Source organism: Balearica regulorum, chromosome 3 (genome assembly GCF_011004875.1).
Source record: "Balearica regulorum gibbericeps isolate bBalReg1 chromosome 3, bBalReg1.pri, whole genome shotgun sequence".
Lineage (NCBI taxonomy): Eukaryota > Metazoa > Chordata > Aves > Gruiformes > Gruidae > Balearica > Balearica regulorum.
In genome coordinates, this window is record NC_046186.1 from 60996550 (window position 1) to 61016159 (window position 19610).

Genomic DNA, 19610 nt, shown 5'->3' on the forward strand with positions numbered 1-19610 from the left:
GCTTGTGGGGATGGGCCAATGGCTCTCCTTGATGAGCCTGGGAGCAGCCCATCAAGGCATTATTTGGGCTGCCCCTACAACATTGTCTCTCTGTGCTCTTTTGTGGATGTGCAGATGAGCTGTTAACCACATAACCTGACAGCTACCAAGCCTGGTTTTCCGCCTTTTGAAAAAGCCAAAATCTAGCTGACAGGATATAATGGGTGATTTTGGGATGGTTGAACATTTTATGGTATTATCTATTTTATAATTGATTCAGCTACAAATTTTACATGTTATGTGAAAGCTTAACAAGTAACAGTACACTATATGTATACTAGTACCATAAGAGTGCCGGGAAGGCTCCTGGCCACGTGGCGTGACATGACCGGTGTGTAACTCTGCCAGACAAGGTGGCTGTCCACAAGCTGCCCAGTAATGCCACCCAGGCCTGCACCAGCCTCCACAGTTGTGCTAGCCAGTGTGGGCAAGAACCTTTTCCATCATCATTTAATTTAATGTGCAATCCCATTTCTGTGTGCAAGAATGTTCCCAGTCACTATTTTAATTTACTGGGGTAGATGTAGCTGTCTTTATGGAATGACCTAACGGTCTCATTTTTGTTCATTGCAGGCAGGTGTTCCCAGCACAGTAATAGGTGGCACTAATTAGCCATCCCTTTCTGGCACTCTGAGGAGAGATACCAGAATTGATTGGGCATGGAAACTGAACTCCTTTTTCATTCGCAGAAGTGTGCCTTCTGATTGAAGGGGTGATCCGAGCGCTGGCAAGGTAGTAGAAAGAAATTTGCACTGCCAATAGCTATCAGAAATGTGTTAATATACAGCTGGGGGACTGCTGGGGAAGGACTACTGGGAAACTTAGACGTTCACATGTTTCCTTTTGCTCTCCGAAGAGGGAGTTTAAATAAGCCTGCCTCAGTGCTTTTACACTGGCTTCTTAGGATTATGCAGTAAATTATTCTGCATGCATTTTGTCCTGCTCATGGAGGATGCTTTTGCTGTTTAGCAGTATTTGAGGAAAGTGATTGTTTTAAAAACAGCAAGCTTGTAAGCAAGAGACATCGGTGTAGAGGAGTCAGGATGAAGTATGTATTTTCTTATTAGATTGAAAAGTGCCACAAATTCATGATTTTTGTTATTTGCCATGTTTAGTTTGAACTCATCATTTTAATATGAGAAAATACAGAAATTCTAAAACTGATCTGATGTAGAATAAACCACATCCAGGGTGAATTTCCATTTACAAAATTTTCTCATTTATCTTTATTGTTCTGCAATCATAGATACACTGCATTTGCTTAGAAAATAAAAATGTGTGCTGTTGAAATAATCACATTATTCACATTCTTGAGTTCAGCAGGTTTGAAAATGAGAGTAAAGACAGTGTTGGGACGTTGTCTGTTTTCAGACCTGTCATTTCTGGAGAAAAAATTCTTCCATTGACAAGTAAAAAAGTATTTTGCCCAACTTTTCACTCCAAAAGCAATTTTGAATCTTCAAATGAGGCAGGAATGTACAATAGACAGCTTCTGCTCTCAGTTACACCTGTTGAACTTCATTATCTTCCATTCTGCCCTAATTACATATAGACAAACTCATTCACTTGACCTCATCGGCCCTGCCATTAGAACTTTAATTAACTCTTGTGACCATGATTCATGGCCCAGAACAGAATGCAAGTCACTTTATCGCAACAAAGTTGGCAATTGGGGCTAAAGTATATTTTCAATGAATTGAGCATTTGTCTGTGATCACTGAATAGCAGGTTGAATACAGATGCATTCAGTAACTCAATGAAACATCGATGTATATTTATATTTTTGACTACTACTGTGTAAACAGACACATCATTAAGCTCAGAAAGCTGACAAATTCTCTCATCTAAAGAATTTTTATTCAATTTTACTGCGCCTCTGACGTTAGATCCAGCTGATATTTGTCAGAAAACAAACAAAAAAAATTGCATTTATGACCAAAAAAAAAATTGTATTTATCTCCAAAATGTATGTCACCAGCTCTTTAGTACAGCTCCAGTTTAGTAGAATTCATTATTAAATGGTTTTCTGCAGGATAATAGCTAATGACATCCTAATATGAATTTCAGCATCCTAGATCTTGTCTAAATCCAATTTTTTCACATCACATTGCTCAAATTTTCAGTGTTTGGGGGATTCTCCTGTCAATTCAGGATGCTCTAAAATTGGAGGACCTGTGTTCATCTCTGACCTTTTGTCACTCTTTGGTTCCTGTCATTCACCAAGGTTAGCTACTGCTAGCTATTTGGCATATCTTCTAGACTGACTGACATCTGTTGGCTCTCGAGTATTTCATCTCCATCATTATGGAATTGGCTCCCAGTAGACTTTAGACATGCAGGACTCATATCTTTTTACTATTTTAAAATTAGGTCTAGGGACATTTTATTCTGACACTGGGTTTAAAGTTTTTTTAAGCTTCTTATGAAATTTATGGAATTCCTTGTGCAGAAGGAAGGGCAGAAGTCTTTGCACTTTGAGTCTGAAGCAATGAGACATTTCTCTGTATAATAAGATAACAGCATTTCCCTATGTCAGATACATTTCCTGTGTCACAATACATATGGTAATGACAGTAAAACAAGGAATAATATAGTAATAAAGATCATTTAAGTACTACAAGTAGATAAATGTCCAGTTACTCTCAAGAATAGCCAAATTAGCATTAGAAGTAGGGAAAATAAACCTACTTACCTAAGTGCATAAGTGCTACCAGGCCATCCTCCATCAAAAAATACATCTTTTTTGCATTTCCTGAGCAGATTCTGGTAGCTGCTTTGGGTTAGGAGGTATGGCATATGGTCGCTAGCTGCGACTAGTCTCTCTATTAGTAACTCATAACCTTAATATGAACAATCTGACCTGGCCGTGCCTTTGCTTTTCCCATGTAAGCAGCTGCCGTTTCAGTCATTGAGACTACTCAAGTAGGGCGACACTTGGGCTATGTAAAAATTTTAAGTAATAGCATTTCTTTTAATCCCAGAGAGACTGGCAGGAGGGGGAGATGGGTAAACTAAAAGCTGTCGCATCACCAGCATTTTGTTCCATCTTCTTTCATGCAAAATGCTACAGGTGATATATATCCAGCCACACTGTACAGAAAGTATTAGGTCAATTGGAAATGGTTTCATGTGAGATAGCTTGAGTCAGGAAATTTTTCTTGTCTGAATGTACAGTGCTGGGTATACATGCAGTTACCCTTTGAGGCTTTAAAATCGTTTTTACCTGATAATGTGTGTTTTCATACACCTCACATGATTTAATACTCCCCGGTATTTAAAATAACATCTACTGTTTTAAATTAGTCTGTGTTCAAAATAGTTGCCACTAGGTGGCAAACTGATTGTATGCAGACTTCCACACAAAGGGAACGTCTCTGCTGTGTGCTAGGTGACCAGGTGAACGTACTGCATCAAATTTATCCTGCCCTGATTCCGTTGAAACCACTGGAATTATACCAGAGAAACAGATGGCTCTTTAACCTTAGGTACTGAAAGCGCCTACAGTAAGTAAATATCATATTTGTTTCTGTTTGCTTGTCTAAATCAAGTCTGTCGTACTAAACCTTTTAACTTCACATCACACAGCAAAAATGCAAGAGTTCAGGCCCGTCGTTCAATTTTAGGTACCAGGTATGTTCCATGGTACTTACGAGGTAGTGAGTGGCACATACCGACAGAGACAAAAGAGACTTGAAAATCCAAATCCCCTTTTATATGTGCCCAGTTGTACAGGGCCCACGTAAATGCTCATGTTTTACAGTACCCGATCCTTCAAGTGCCACAAATCTGCGATTTAGAGAGTTTTGCATCTGTTAGTTCACACAGAGGCTCAGCTAGAGTCAGGACCTCTTATGATGTTTTCCCTCCTTTTCCCTCATAACATTGCAATAATGGATGGCTTTTCTAAGTAGGTGCTGCACATTTCCATTCACAAGTGCTATTTGCGGTCACTTACAAAAACACATTAACCTACTCAAGATCTTGTTTTTATCAGTTTCACACCAGTGCCACTTTACTGTTGCTATTATGATGCAAGAAAATATTTTATGATCCTACAGTAAAAACAGTTGGCGTAGGCCTTATGTCTGATCGTACACTTTTCTATTGTGCATTGGTCAGAAACCACCAGTCAGAAACAGAGATCTCTTTTAAAAGCGGGAGTTAGACAAAAATTATATTGCTTGCTGTATTTTGCTTTCTTACATTAGCTGATGTGTGTATATATATAAATGTATATATAAATATTACATCTTTGCTGTGCCATTAACTGATGTTGCTATCCATCTTTGATTAGTTTCTGTTTGAAATCTGAGTTTTCACCCACATTTTTTTGTGAATTACCTTGTTAGAGATTTAACAGTTCTTAAAGGCAAAGGATCAGTAGTTGTACTGTCATTTTCTTACAGAAACAGGCTTGGAAATCCTGACTTGGGATTTATTTTTCACTCTAGTTTAGCTTACTGGTGCTATGCTATCAAAAATAAAATTGGGGTTCTGATTTAATTTCTGTTCGTGTTGCAAATTGACAGTATTTAAAAATATGCAAACAGTTTAGGACACATGTCAGAATCTCAAGCAAGATTCATTCTAAAAAGATTCACTTTAATCCAGTTCATGAGAAAAAGCATAGCAAGTCCACTGGACTGACTGGATAGGTCTGCAGTTCCCTCTGGTTTTACTAAGTCTGTGTCTAGCGAAGAGATGTTTATCTCCATTCTTCACAGGCCTCAGGGATATTGTAGGCAGTGCCCTCGGCATGCTTGTTAAATTACAGCTGTGCAGTAAAGCAATCATTACAATTGCATCTCATGCATAGGGCCATTAGTTATTCACCAGCAAGAATCGGTACGGCATTTTTCTGCCTCACGAACAATTAGCAACGTGTAAGCAAGTTATTCCGAGTTTTATGATATGCCTCTCAAGTACCAGAGATCAACCACACCTGGATACGGGACCTCAGGCAGAATGAATTCATGCTTTAAGGCTGTGCAGAAGATCTTTGCTTTGAGAGACCTGGTTAATGTGTCCGCCTCACATATTCACATTTTCACTCACTACCAGATTTGGAGGTGGAAAGGAATAACCTCCACATTAGATTTGCCAAGTAGTGAGAGAACTTTTCCCTCCTCCGTAGTGTGAAGTGTGGTTCATCTTCTGAGATGATCCTCATGGGTCCCTTCCAACTCAGGATATCCTATGATCCTATGAAGGGCGCATCACCTACTGGCCCTTCAGCTCTTGCATGACCTTGGGCACAAGTGTCACCTTATGTGTCCTGTTTTCTGACTGCAGCTAGACTCTCTTACTCTTCTGGGCATTGAAACCTTATTAATCTAACTTAATAGTTTAATTTTGAATGTAATACAGTAATAGATCTGCCTGAAATGTAATAGTTTGTATTATATAGGAGGTAAGACTACAGGGCCTAATGGCTCCTACTGGCTGTAGGCTGTGAAAGCAAAAGATCATACCTGCTGAAACTTGCAAACTCACCTTACTACAATGTTGAAAGCAATGTTTTCAGACTTTTTGGCCAAAATGCTGGACCATTTACCTGAATATACAGTTATGACTTTTTCCTTGCAAAGTGAAACTCATGAAACTTTAGCCTCTTCGTAGGCTTTTCTTTCATGTAGAAGGTAAGGGGATCTAGTTCTTACATTAAATTATCTATTTTATGGCTTCAAGAGGCTTTTTAAAATAAAATTAAATTAATGTTTAAAAAATATGTAGTGTCTCAGGTTATAATATCTCATGAACTTGTTTTCAATACAAGTCTCACTCAAAGGAAAATTGCTGCAATATTTTAGATCTGTAATCCAAATGCAGTAACACTCTCACAGCTTAGAAGGCTAAAGTAATTTTTTCTATAATGGATTGTTAATTTTTCCTATGAAAAAGGTTTTTTTTGAGAAAGTGTGCATACAGCCTCATACACATTTAAAATAGTAAAGAGCTTTCCTTATTTTTGAGTGACTTTTTTAGAAGGGAAAGGATTGTCTCCATTTTGTCAAAAGTTGTGTTAAGAAACAGGACAGGGTCTCAGGAGTTTGCTTGTTTCTCCCATAGATTTTACCTGTGGACTTTAGGAGGCCTGAGCCTTCCTGTGCATCTGCTGGCAGTCTACAAATATGTGGGAGAATAATATTCCTTCTACTATAAAGTTATTTGGATGTTTGGTTAAGGGAGAGGTGATATTAGACCTGCTAATGTAAGGTGCCACAGTGCACATATCCAAAATGAGGGATGGGGGAGGGGAAGGGAGGGAGGAGGAGAAGGAAAAAAAAAAAAGCACATATTTAGCAAATGACAGGTTCTAATTTAAGTTTTCACCATTTAATACTCTGAGAAAAAACACATTTTCTGTCCTATCTCCAATTCTGATGTTAGTGAATTTGGTGGGATTTTTGTAATTACCAGATCACAACCTGTAAATATCACTCCAGGATTAGGAGTGTCCTGAGTTTGATTTCAGCTGAACCAAGCACGTTTATGTTTTCCCTTGTGTAACCCTTTGCTTTCAGTCTTCTGGCCTGAGAAGTTACATAGCAAGCTGTTCTGCTGTTAGGCACTCAGATAAGTATGTAATACCTGAGTCACTGAAAGATATAAAACACTCTTCTGAGCTTCATCCTCCCACACTACTACAAAAAATGTTCCTTTTCTACCCTAGGTTTTTGGCTCTGTATCTTCCCACATTAGCTGTCATTTAATAAACTCTGCTTGGGTATGAAAGAATCACAGTTTGGGTTTCCTGAGTTTGAAAATAAAATGAATGCAACACTTCAGACTATTGTTCCACTGAAATTAATTTGTCTACACGGTATTTTACTGTAACTCCAAACTGTTCTCTGGTTTCTATCCAAAAGTGGAAGTTCTATTTTAGTTACAAAGCTTAACCACATAGGTTTTTATTCAGTAAATGCAAGCTACAATGGATTTCTCATTCCAGAACTATTGTTTTTTTCTCCCTATGCATTTAGTTCAAGAACCTAGTTGACCCCTTGTGTGAGATGAATCACAAGCTAACCAAAAAAGTGCCAAAAGCCCTGTAGGATTGAACTAAATGTTCAAGTCGAAACAAACAAATCCATGGAGTTTTGCATAAATAAGAGAGTTATTATTGAGGTATTCAACTCGAAATCAACTGTGGAATAACCAAAATAAATTACATTTCTCTATTTTGAGGGACATCTGGACCCAAGTAACAGTTTGAGGTGAGAAGCATTAACTACCATAGAATACAAAAGCGAGAACTTAAAGTCAAAACTGTTTCGTAATATGCAGTGTCCAAGGTGCCAAGGACCTGACCTTTAAAGTCCTTATGTCTGAAGCATCATTCCAGGAGAATTCAGCTATGACTAGCCAACTCTATTTCAAACTAGATCTCAGATTTCTGGGTGGCTCTCTAAAAATGTGTAATTAGTGACCATCTGGAAAAGTTAGATTAAAATTACTTGTTTAGTATTATGTGAGAACTGTCAGAGGCAAAGAAGGAACCTAATTTTCAGCATCTTCATGCAGGTGGCTTTCCTCCTAGCAATCCACTGCTTAATGCCTTTCACACCTTCTGACTGCCAGAGCCAATGAAGCAGGAGTTTTGTAATCTTCAATTCATAACCTTGTGGAAACCCAGAGGAGATTTCTTATAATGGGGTTCCCTGAGTAGGGCTGCGTTTCTGTAGAAGAGATAGTCTATCATCATGCCATAATAGTGTATCATCATGCTTGTGCCCAAGGGTTCAAATTAAAGTTTCAAAAGCAGTATCAATGTTGGCATTTCCTATGTGTTAAAAGCTTGCATTTAACCTCACATTGCACCTTTAAAATGTTGGTTTAATGTTTTGTTTGACTCTTGTTCACAGTCTTCTTTATGCCTTTTACATTCCTGTCTTCTTTCCTACCCAAATAATTCAGCTTAACCACTGACCAGCTCCCAAACTAACAGCTCTCTTGCACGATCTAATCCCTGGTTTAGCTGGTGTTCATTTTCTACCCCATTCCCTGAAATCGTCATCTAATTTTCTTCACATATTTGTCCTGGTCCCTTTGCTCAGCTAACGTCAGTTCTCTTCCTTTCTCCACCTTGGTTGTTTGTCATCCTCTAAACCTCATCTTCCACACAAGCTCCCAGTCCCCATTTCCTGCACATACATGGCAATTCACGGTCCCACCTTCTCACTCATCATACTCCTTCCATTTCTTTCTCCATATATATCATCACTAACTCCTGTGCAGTCTACACTGCATTCAAATTAATTTGTTTTCTCCTCTACACTCTGTCAACAGAAAGATCCCTGAGAGGGACACATTTTGTGGTGCTTGGCTGTAATCACAGGAAGAACTATGTCTGTGTAGCCCTGAGTAGGTCCACAGCAGATGGACTCCTCAGAGTTTTCAGCTAAATTTCTAGCAAGTCTTTTCTGAACACTTGCAGGGAATTTTTCAAATGTAGATAGATTTTCAGAACAACAGCTGGAATATTTCCCTAGCATAGAGCCCCTCCATTCCTGTCAAATTTAATCTTTTTACTTCAACAACTGGATGGAGGAAAACTTCTAAGGTAAAAACCCACAACATTTTCAACATGGGCAACATAACACACTTTGTGTCTAGCCCTGTTCTGATAAAGGCTTACATTATTTTATTTGTAAATTGAGAAACAAACAAGATAACAATCAGGCTAAGGAAAAGCATCTGCTAAGAAATTTTTCAGTCCAAAACCCATTTGGCAAAACTATAAGTCACGAAAAGAGGTGCCTTAAAGTGAGAAATGTTAGGACATCTTCACTACAGATTGTGCTATCAGATCCAATCATAATATATACGGTTACAAACACTATGTATTAATTGTCTCCAGTGGAATAACTTCCAAGGTGCCAAACCTTGAAGCAACTTCAAGCTTTGTGTTCATAAAGATGAAGAATATTCAAACAAAAATGTATGCATAAAAAATGTTCTTCCAAATACATATTACTATCCTCATAGAATTACTTAAACCTAAGGCCCACCTTTCCAACAGTTTGCAAAATTATGGTGTATATGGTATATAGGAAAACTATGTTATATATTCTTATATACGTAATACTTATGTGCATAATAAAGTTGTAGTCCTATCTGTTTTAATTTAGACTGCTCCTCACTCACCTAGCTCCAGGTTCCTTAGTAGTCACTCAATTCCAGACAGGACAAACTTGAGGGTTTTTTTTTTCAGTTCAGCTTCTATACATAGGAATGAAAAATTATATCGAAAAAGTGGAATGTTTTCTCACCTTGAAGATCAGAACTGCCAAATTTTAAGCTACTTGGCAAGACTCAGTATGACTTTTATTTCTTAACTCAAGATACCTGAACAATATATTCCAAATTTTCAAAGCAGCTAATGACTTCCACATCCAGTGGATGTTATTGCGTGGCTCCTTTGACGGCTTTCCCTATGGTAGCAGTGGAGAGCTGGCTGGAGGCTCACCAGGAAGAGCTCACGGCTCAGGCTCTGCTGAGTCCAAGAGCACCAAGGCTTCCTGTACCTTGGATCTGTGGACACTATCACTTTGCTCTTTTTTCTTGCTAGTTAAAGACCAAGTGATTCATATCCTCACAGTCAACTCAGCATGATTTTGGATTGCCAGAGGGGCATGAGAGATGTTTGGTTTTGTCAGGAAGTGGTGATTCTTGTCAACTGGTTAATCAAAAACTACTTTCTTCTTTGTGACACTGCTTGCTAGGAATAATTACTTAGCAGATCAACTGCTGCCAGAAGCTAGGTTCAGAAGTCAAATAGGGAAATCTTTGAACAAGTTACATATTTCCCCATTTGTGGGGCTATTTGTGGCCCACAGCAGCTTTTATACATGGATGACAGAGATGTCTTAAATTTGCCATCTATAGGATCTCATCAATGGGATTGGAGTGTCTGGGGTGGATGAGTGGGGCAGGGAGCTGTTGCTGGAGCTGGGGAAATCTCCCAGCTGTGCATTCCAGACGTGGTGAACCTCAGCTGCTTGCACATGCTGCACAGTTGTGCAAAGTCACTGCAAGTTTAGTTTCCTGGGCTGGCATAACGCTGTATCACACTGGGAGTGCTTTTAGGGATGACAAGTAAAGGAACATTTGAGCTGACATGGAGCCCCAGAACATTTGGAAGCTGAGAAAAGATATGGTCAAGGAAATAAAATTTTTGTAATGTGATCTGCAACTTAACACCCCTGCTGTTACAAAAAAAACCCAAAACAAAACAAAACAAAAAAAACCCAAAAATTAAAACTATGCTTTAAAACAATATTTCCTATGTTTTCCAATTGTCAGGTATGGGATTAATTGCAGGTAAATTTTGAATCAGTGCAGTGAACAGTATACCCTAGTAAGCTGAATCTGTCAATAGAATTCTTACTTTGCTTACAGGTCAGTTTTTGAAATGTTTCCTTTTAGAAAGTTGTAAGTTAAGACTTCACAAAGCCATTGAGTCCAACAGGAAAGATGTATATAATATCAGATCAATCTGTACTGCTCACCGCAGTGTGTAGACAGGGCTACACTCAACAGCTTGATATATTACTACTGTCACTTTGTGTAGTTCCTTTAATTTACATAGCTTACTTTTGGTCATATATATCAGTCTTTCCTGATGCCAAGCATATGTAAAACAAAATGATTTTCTTTTTCTTAATGTTCATAATGTTAGAGGTATTTTCACATTCTTAAGTTCCAACGTATAAACACAAGATCCACTAAACCCATGAGGTTTTGGCTCCAGAAGCATTAGCTTTTTTTCAGATGTGGGCAAAATTTTCAAAATGGTCTAAAAGGTTTTTGAGCTCAGTTCCCACTGGGAATTAATGCCCAATTGAACTCTGTGGGCCTTTGGCTGACCAGTCACTGAGCGCGCTTAGAAGTACATATTGTCTTCTAATTTTTTGTTTTGCCTCACTTCAGAAACATGTATAATGACCACACTGTTGCAGTCTCGCACGGATACATAGAGAATAAGGCAGTTTGAGGCATTGGTGTCCTCTTGTCTATAGCGTTGCCCTTATTTCAAAACATCCACATTGCTATCTGACACACTAAGCACCTGAAATATTGGCATGATTTCCTGGGATATAGGGACTATCTGATCATACGCACTAGCCGGAGAAATCATCAGTCATTATGCAGATCTGATCTACTACATATTCTACTGATCTTCTTGATCTACTGCAAATTTCTGTGGTAGATTTCTTTTTGAATTCAGTCCATGTTGGAGCAATAGAAGCAAGAAAAAATTATTTTGATGGTTCTTCAATAACCAGTGCAAGATGACCTTGTAGTCTTGATTAGTTTTCACGGAACTGGGCTCTATATCATGGAGAATGCTTAGTTTTTGCTCTTATTGACAGAGTCAGCTGAGATATGTTTGAGTCAATGCGCATTGAAATGGAGCTATCTTTCAGCTAAGCTCAAGTGGCAACTGGAGCCTAATTTCGCCTCGAGTGGCTACTTTTACATCTGTGTTAAGGCAGAGTGGCTAACCAGTGTAAAAAACCCTCAGGTTTTGCCCTTTCTATACTGTACGTGATCAATTAGATTTATATACTATGAGTTAAGCAACCAGATCTATGCTTCAGAAACATCGCCCATATATTATAAACTCTACATTAGAGCTAAAAGGAGGCAAATGCAACAAAGTCAGAAATGGGTTTCATTCTAATCCCCTATTTTCAGTCATTTTTGTTACTTAAAGAAATATTTTAGGCTGAAATTTTCCGTGCTTGGTTTCTACCAACGTTTATTTAGAATACTACAGAGAACCAGTCTCTGTTATGAAAGAATTCTTGCCACATTTAAAAAAAAAAGTTATAGACAATAAAATTAAGAATTTAAGATAGAAATTGGCATGGAAATATTCATTATTTTGGAGCACATCATGCTCTTACTGTAAGGAAAATTAATACTGGGTTAATTAAGCTTTAAGGATTCAGAAGTTGGCTTTGAGCACCAGTAACGGTAGCTATAGTTAAAGAAATGTGTTATTGCACATTCTCTATTGCTTTAGGAATAGATATTGTTTGGTAAAACTAGTCTGTGAGTATTGTGAAGTATTAAATATTCACAATTACCATGTTACACTTCTGGCTTTTACCTTTGAAGACAGCAACTTAAATTATTTGGAATATACTGTGGCAGCTTGTCAATTTGCAAGCTGTGCAAGAGAGGGGTGGCAACAGTGGTTGTAAATACACATTGGTTTGGATTCCAGCTGAGCACCTGCCTTGTCTGCAATGCGCATATGCATGTGTCTGTTTCTATAAGCATGTCTTGACATATTAGCTATTACAGCAGGAGAAGCAGCATGTGCAATAAGTTTATATAATGTTTCCTATCCTATTCAAATCTGCAGCTGCAGATTCCCTGATGTGTGCAGAACCGCACTCACTAGTGCCCTATTCTGATCGGTTGTAGTAACGTAAACAAAACTGTACAGTACTGTGGTCTATTCCAGAAATAAAAAAAATCTTAATTTTACTTCAATATTTTTGTATGCAGCATCTTCTTCTCAGACCATGTCATTTTACATCAATCTTCTAATACAAATGCAGATCATGATACTCAGAACTGGGTATCCATCTTCCCTGCTGAATAGCATTGCACCAGGAAGACAAACTGTTCATGTTTTGGCTCACATGCATGTAAGCCATCATATTGCAAAACTCCATGAATGCCTAATATAGACCAAATAGTACATGGCCTTCTTTGTATAAGTCCATTTATATAGGTGCTTTCTGCCTTCAGGAAATTATACAACAAATACCATTTTATTATAACGTGATCCTGTTGTTATAGATGTGGGTCAGTCTATTTTTATGTGTGCTTATGTAACTCAATTATTTGTTCCCAGCTGAAACTTGGCTTGCATTCCACAGAGAAGAGCAACCCTGTTACTTGCAAAAAGATTAAGTATTTTAATATAAATAAATCTATAAATATATGGTGTGTATATATATATATAGTTATACTACTAGAATTTTAGACTCTTCTTTCTTGTTTAGATATATTTAGGTAATATCGCTTTTCATTGGATGGATGCTACCTCACCCACAACAGGTGAAGACAGAAATATTATGAATGGAAAGAGATCATCATCATCATCATCACGTAGGAGATTGTTTTTGCCAAAAGTTTCTGGACTTAGAATTGCAATTCAGATATTCACATAGTCTATAATGTTAGGCATGTATCTGAATCCACTGTATAATTAGTTAAAAGCAATAAACTCGTAATGTGTATGTTTGAATCCCACTCTAAGGAACATTCTTCACTCCATTGACTTTATAGAAAGCCTTAGCTCCAAACTCAGCATGTAAGGGAGATGCCAGAAGTTAGCTGTTAAGAATAGCCCCTAGGTGAGGTCTGTGCAATAACGGTACCCTCGCTCATCATCATCACTGTGATTACTTCTGTGAGTAAAGTGAAGAACATGCGTGGTGCTTTCAAGATGATCAAATATTTATGAAATTACTAGTTACATCCATGCTTGCCCAGATGAGTGATGAGAGGGGAAGACATTATCTCTTTGAAGCCAGAAAAGCCCATCACTGTTTTTTAGCCAACGATCTCAAAGTTCTTCTGTGTTTTCTTGGATGCTTACAAATTTTAAATGTTCCCTGGGAACTTGCCAACACCATGAAATGCAGTATTTGTGCCCTGCAAATCTACAAGTCCTTCAATTTTAACTTAATTTTTCCAGTTTAAATCTTTGGAGGTTAGGTAAAATCAGGTAGATATGCTTCCCAGTACAGTACAATAGTGATTTTAATGATTATACATACAGTTCATATTCCCATGCCACATCATCTTCTTTCTAAAATTTAAGCCACAGAGGACTTTTGGTTTGTAAAGAAGTCCCTGGGGGGAGTAAAAAGCTAGGAGGACTTGATGTAAAGTGTTACATGGAGCTTGCCTTGGAACATCTGAAAATGAAGTAAATTCAGAAAAAGTATCTTTTCTCAAGTTCAGTTCCTCTTGAACGCTTAAGACCATGCATCAGTTCTGTTATCACTGGTTACTGAAATCAAATCATGTTGTGGGAAACTGTACATGTAAACCAACATGAGTAGATTCTTCCATGAACAGGCATCAGCCTGCACAGACTGCTAACATATACAGTTCTGTACTCAAAGCAAAAAGAATATCCTGCCTGCTTTGTTGTGGTAGCCAGGAGACCAAGTTCTCAATTAAAATGTGTTTGTCGAACCTTGAAATCTATAGCAAGCAGGTGCTCCCACCTCTTACTATTGTGCATAACTATTTTTCTGAGAAAAAGACTAGCACTAGTTCACACTCGTCATTATTTTCTAGATAATAAATGAAATTTTGGCAGATTGATTTCCTAGTATGAGGGGTTAGCACATAGCTTAAAAGTCCAGAACGAAAACTCCTTTTTACTTACTGAAGTCACTACTTACATTTGCATATATCAATCCATGACAGCAGGTATATAGCCACGATGCCCACTATTGCAGCCCAGGAACTCTAAGAGTTGACTCCACAAAGCCTGATGACTCAGGATCAGCAACAATGAAATATGAATTTCTCTGATTCTGAATAATCCATTTGTTGTCAGTCTCAGAAACAGGCCCCATTAATATTCTCTGTTGCTTGTCAAAGAGCAGAATGCTATTGCTGCATGTCCATGTGACATGACATCACTGGAAAAACGTTATAAAGGATGCACTTCTTGTTCTGCAGGGAATGTTGGGCCTACCAGCTAACAGGAGATGCTTTCTCTATTGCTTTAATTGCATTCACATTTGGTAGGCCTAGTAGATACCTGTTCTGCTGCAATCCTAATTATGAATTCTCAGGTAAGAAAAACCTCTATCAATGTCCAAAAAAGCTTCATTCAATGCTACAGCCTAGCTGTATTTCTGTTCTCCTTCTATTGCCTTTAACCACTGGTGTCAGGTTTTTGCATTAGCCACTTCAAGGGGAAATCTGTTTGCTCAGAGTAAACCTGTGCATTATCCCATGTACATCAATCATTTATTGCCTGTTAGGTACAATCTCTCTTACCTCATCAAACAAGGCCAAGTGCAAGGTCCTGCACATGGGTCAGGGCAATCCCAAACACAACTACAGGCTGGGCGGAGAATGGATTGAGATCAGCCCTGAGAAGGACTTGGGGGTTTTGGTGGATGAGAAGCTCAACATTACTCAGCAATGTGTGCCTGCAGCCCAGAAAGCCAACCGTGTCCTGGGCTGCATCAAAAGAAGCGTGACCAGCAGGTCAAGGGAGGTGATTCCACCCCTCTACTCCGCTCTTGTGAGACCCCACCTGGAGTACTGCGTCCAGCTCTGGGGCCCCAACATGAAAAAGACATGGAGCTGTTAGAGCAAGCCCAGAGGAGGGCCACGAAGATGATCAGAGGGCTGGAGCACCTCTCCTGTGAAGACAGGCTGACAGAGTTGGGCTTGTCCAGCCTGGAGAAGAGAAGGCTCTGGGGAGACCTTATAGCAGCCTTCCAGTATCTGAAGGGGGCCTACAGGAAAGATGGAGAAGGACTGTTCACAGGGCATGTAGCGATAGGACAAGGGGTAATGGGTTTAAGCTGAAGGAGGGTAGATTTAGATTAGATGTAAGGAAGAAATTCTTCATTGTGAGAGTGGTGAGGCACTGGAACAGGTTGCCCAGAGATGTTGTGGAGGCTCCATCCCTGGAAGTATTCAAGACCAGGTTGGATGGGGCTTTGGGCAATGTGGTCTAGTGGAGGGTGTCCCTGCCCATGGCAGGGAGGTTGGGACTAGATGGTCTTTAAGGTCCCTTCCAACCCAAACCATTCTATGATTCTATGATCAATACCTTTTTAAAATGAAGTGTTGCAACACACTGTTAGATAAAAAAGGACTGAAACTAAAGAAAGAAGAGTCTGCATGCATACTTTTGGGTAATCAGATCTTATGTCTAGTAGAAGCAATATTTGGGATTCTTTCCTCTTCATCTACTGCTGGACCAATTTATATTTTACTAGGAATGTCCACATGTGGCTGTGAGTCACTAAGTCTGACACATGTTGCTCTAAAAACCGTTCTCTTGCTCTCCCTGGAGAGCAAGTTAGGGCAAGTTCTCACCCTGCCATTGTGTGTTACGGACCTCGGATGGGACTTCCTCCTCCTTTCCCTGCGCTGCCAGCCTTTGCCGTCCAATCAGACCCACAGGATGAGCCATTTATTCACTTCCAGATATTTTTCAGCGACAGTTATAAATTTAGAAATTCTACCAACAATTATTAAAGTAACCCCTTCATTTGTTGCCTATTTCAACAGAATTGTTTTCCACATAAGGACTGTAGGCTGCAACCCTTTCTCATTCAGCTTCTGTTCCCAAGAGTGATGTTTGTGCCTGTGCTGCCTCCTCAGCTTGTCTTCTTTGTGCATATTTAAAAATACAGCCTTAGTTCTCAGAGTGACTACTAGCTTTTGGATGACAGGTCTGGAATATCCAGCTTGAACAGGCTTTCCAATGTAATACTCTGCTGCACGGCTGTTGTATTATGCGTGGTAAGCCAAAGCCTTTTGCTGAGAGAAATGATAGTGGCCCTTATATGGAGCATGTGCCCATGCACCTTAGAAAAGACCATGTGGGAACAGAGCTCTATGTCAAAAAGAGCCCTGTGGTGGTTGCCCTCTTCCCCACCCATAAGCAAGATGTTGCTCATTACTACCCCTTCAAACTTGACCTAGTAAACTCCATTTTTAAAGACCCAAATCTCAAGCTTTGCCTGACACAGGTTCCCTCCTTTCTTCCCTCTTTCCTTCCTTGGCTTCTCACGCTCTGCCCCCTTCCACATCACTTCTCCTCTCTGGTAAGTCTCTCTTTTACTACTCTCCACCTTTCCTCTCCCACAGGACCTTCATTCTTAACAATTTCTTTTGCCCTATCATCCATTCCAGATCACACAGCTGCTGTAGCTTTGTACCTCTCCTTCCTAACACCCAAGGTGGTGCCCTCTCCTGCTTGCTTCATCTGAGTCAAGATTTTGCCAGTGCTCCAAGCCGTTCCCTAATGCCCAGCCCAAATGTCCAAGCTTCTAACTTCAGCATTCCCCTTGCTGAAGAGTCCTCATCAGTGTTCGCATTAGAAGTCCTAATTTGCATTGACCCACTCTTACAAATGACTTTTTCTGCTTTTACATCTCGTTAATCTGGCCCAATGCTTCCCAAACTTTCCATAGGTAATATTGCTCTGGATTCGCTTCTGCATTAACAGTCCCGTAACTTCCACATCTCCCTTTGAATCTCTTCAGGATGAAGACCACTTCTGGAAATCTTTGCAGTCTTGCAACTTGGATGAAATCTCTGAAACATCTGCTTTACAATGGCTCAAAACTCCTAGTCTCTATAAACAAGCTCTCCAAGGCTGCACCTACACTGCATCTGGGAGCATATTGGGCTGAAACCTGGACAGAAAACACTGCAGTTTCTTTCAAGTACTCACACTCAGGTTTTCCTCCCAGGAAAAGACTGCTGCCTGCTTGAGTCCTCCTCTGGTACAGGGTTGGGATGTGGTCAGGATACACACTCAGATTTGGAAGCTAGGAAGTACTACAGGTTCTCCAGTTTAGTGTGACATTTGAATCAACTTTGATCATTTTTATGGGATTAGTGGCAAAAAACCAGTCAATTGCCCTTGTAACATCCAGAGGGAAGATTCTATTGGTAAAGGGTTAGTTGTTACTTCTTCACATCTGCAGGGACATCAAATTCCCTGGAGAGGGTGACAGCACTGTTGAGGGGAACTGGAATCACCATGGACTGCAATTTGTCTTTCTTGATAGACAGGCACATGCATCATCTTTGCTCATCCCAAATTTCTTTTACACTTCTATTTTCCTGGCTTAGAGTTTTTACGTAGTATCATATACAACTTTTTTTTTTTTTTGCCAGTGATTGCCCTCAAGCCCTCTTTCCTGTCCTCCTGGTCTGGCTTGGGGAAGAATCACATGCCAGACTCGTGACTATCACTGGTGAGAAAGGTCACACAATGAGCTGCACAGGTTGGTAGAAGGGTGATAAAATGTCACGTGCAGGCTATTTTTGAGAAATAAGGCCATCTTTAAGGCATCTTAGTCCATATTCCAGAAATCAAGACCCCAGAAGTACTAAGTAATTTGGTAAAATGTAAATACTGATTCTCTTTTTTGTCAATTTATTTTTAGCTATTTGCTGAGGAGCCATTAGATCACATGATGCTATAAACCAAATATGCAAACTGAATAGATAATGTACATTTCTTTCCTCTCACCACCTTAAATGGTATTCAAGATTTGGGATTTGGAAGCCATGTGTATGGATGTTCATGCGCATGCTCTTAGAAAAATAATCAGTATTTGGCTACAGCACAAACACCTATTCAACGAGTTACAAGAATACTCACAGAAAGACCAAATTTAGCTGCTCCAAAATCTGTCATTAAACATACTGCCAAAACCATATTAAATGCCATACTTACATATAGAAAACAAGTGTTCAAAATGCTCTGTCTTCAGAATACAGATGGAAGTCTAGTGTTAAATAAAATGGCAACAGAACTAATGTTTAAAGAGCGTATTTGAATAACGTTTAATCTATTTTTACTCAATAAATTTGTATTGACAAAATAATGGGTTTATTATACATCATGAGCTGCCACAATGTGATTAGGGCGAGGATCGAAGAAGAGACATAGAACAGAAGGCACCTTTATTAATTTCCCAGGTCCTTTTACTTTAATCAAAGAGCTATCCATTTGAAACTACTGATCCAATCAAGCAGCTATGCTCTAGTTCAAGTACTTGGTTTCAGTTCCGACTTTCAATATATATCCTTCAAGGAGCTTTTCCACCTGTGTCATCATTATCTGTAAGGGGCTACACTCCTATGAGTTCCACAAATAGATTAGATGGATTAGAACATAACAAGGTTTTACAAGTTCTGTGTTTCCCTTTAAGGTTTTCATAGGGAAAGGGACAAGGTCTTTCAAGCATAAATAAAATAACTGCAGGTAAGTCAGCATTTGTATTCTTAGAAATGCACCTTCATAACAGGGTATGGTACACCCTCCCCCAAAACCTCAGTGTCATCTGAAGAAATCATCAGTACAGGTCGAGCATCCCAGCGAGTCTGAAGTAGCACCAAATTGTATCATTCTTTAAGTGTCTTCTGCAGAGCCCAGCTAATTTAATGCTACAATAGAATAATCTAGTTATTTGGCAACTATCTGCATAAAAACATTGCAATAACATTGGGAAATGATTTTCAGAAAAGCACAGAATGACTTCAGTTACATTTTATTCTTTGTTTCTAACCCATAAATTTCCTCAACTAAGAGCTCAGTGGTAAAAAGTAGGAATTTTCTCATCCTTTACTATTTTTTGCATCTGTGTTTTAGAAGAGTTTAAATGTATGTTATCACTAATTATTACAATTAGGTTAATACTGTTTTCTGTAATTAGTTTCTAATGAACATATGTTCATTGATGAAAACTGCAGCCTATATGCAATGCCATTTGAGCTGAAGGGGTGCGAGAAACATTCATCATAAAATAACTACTATGTCT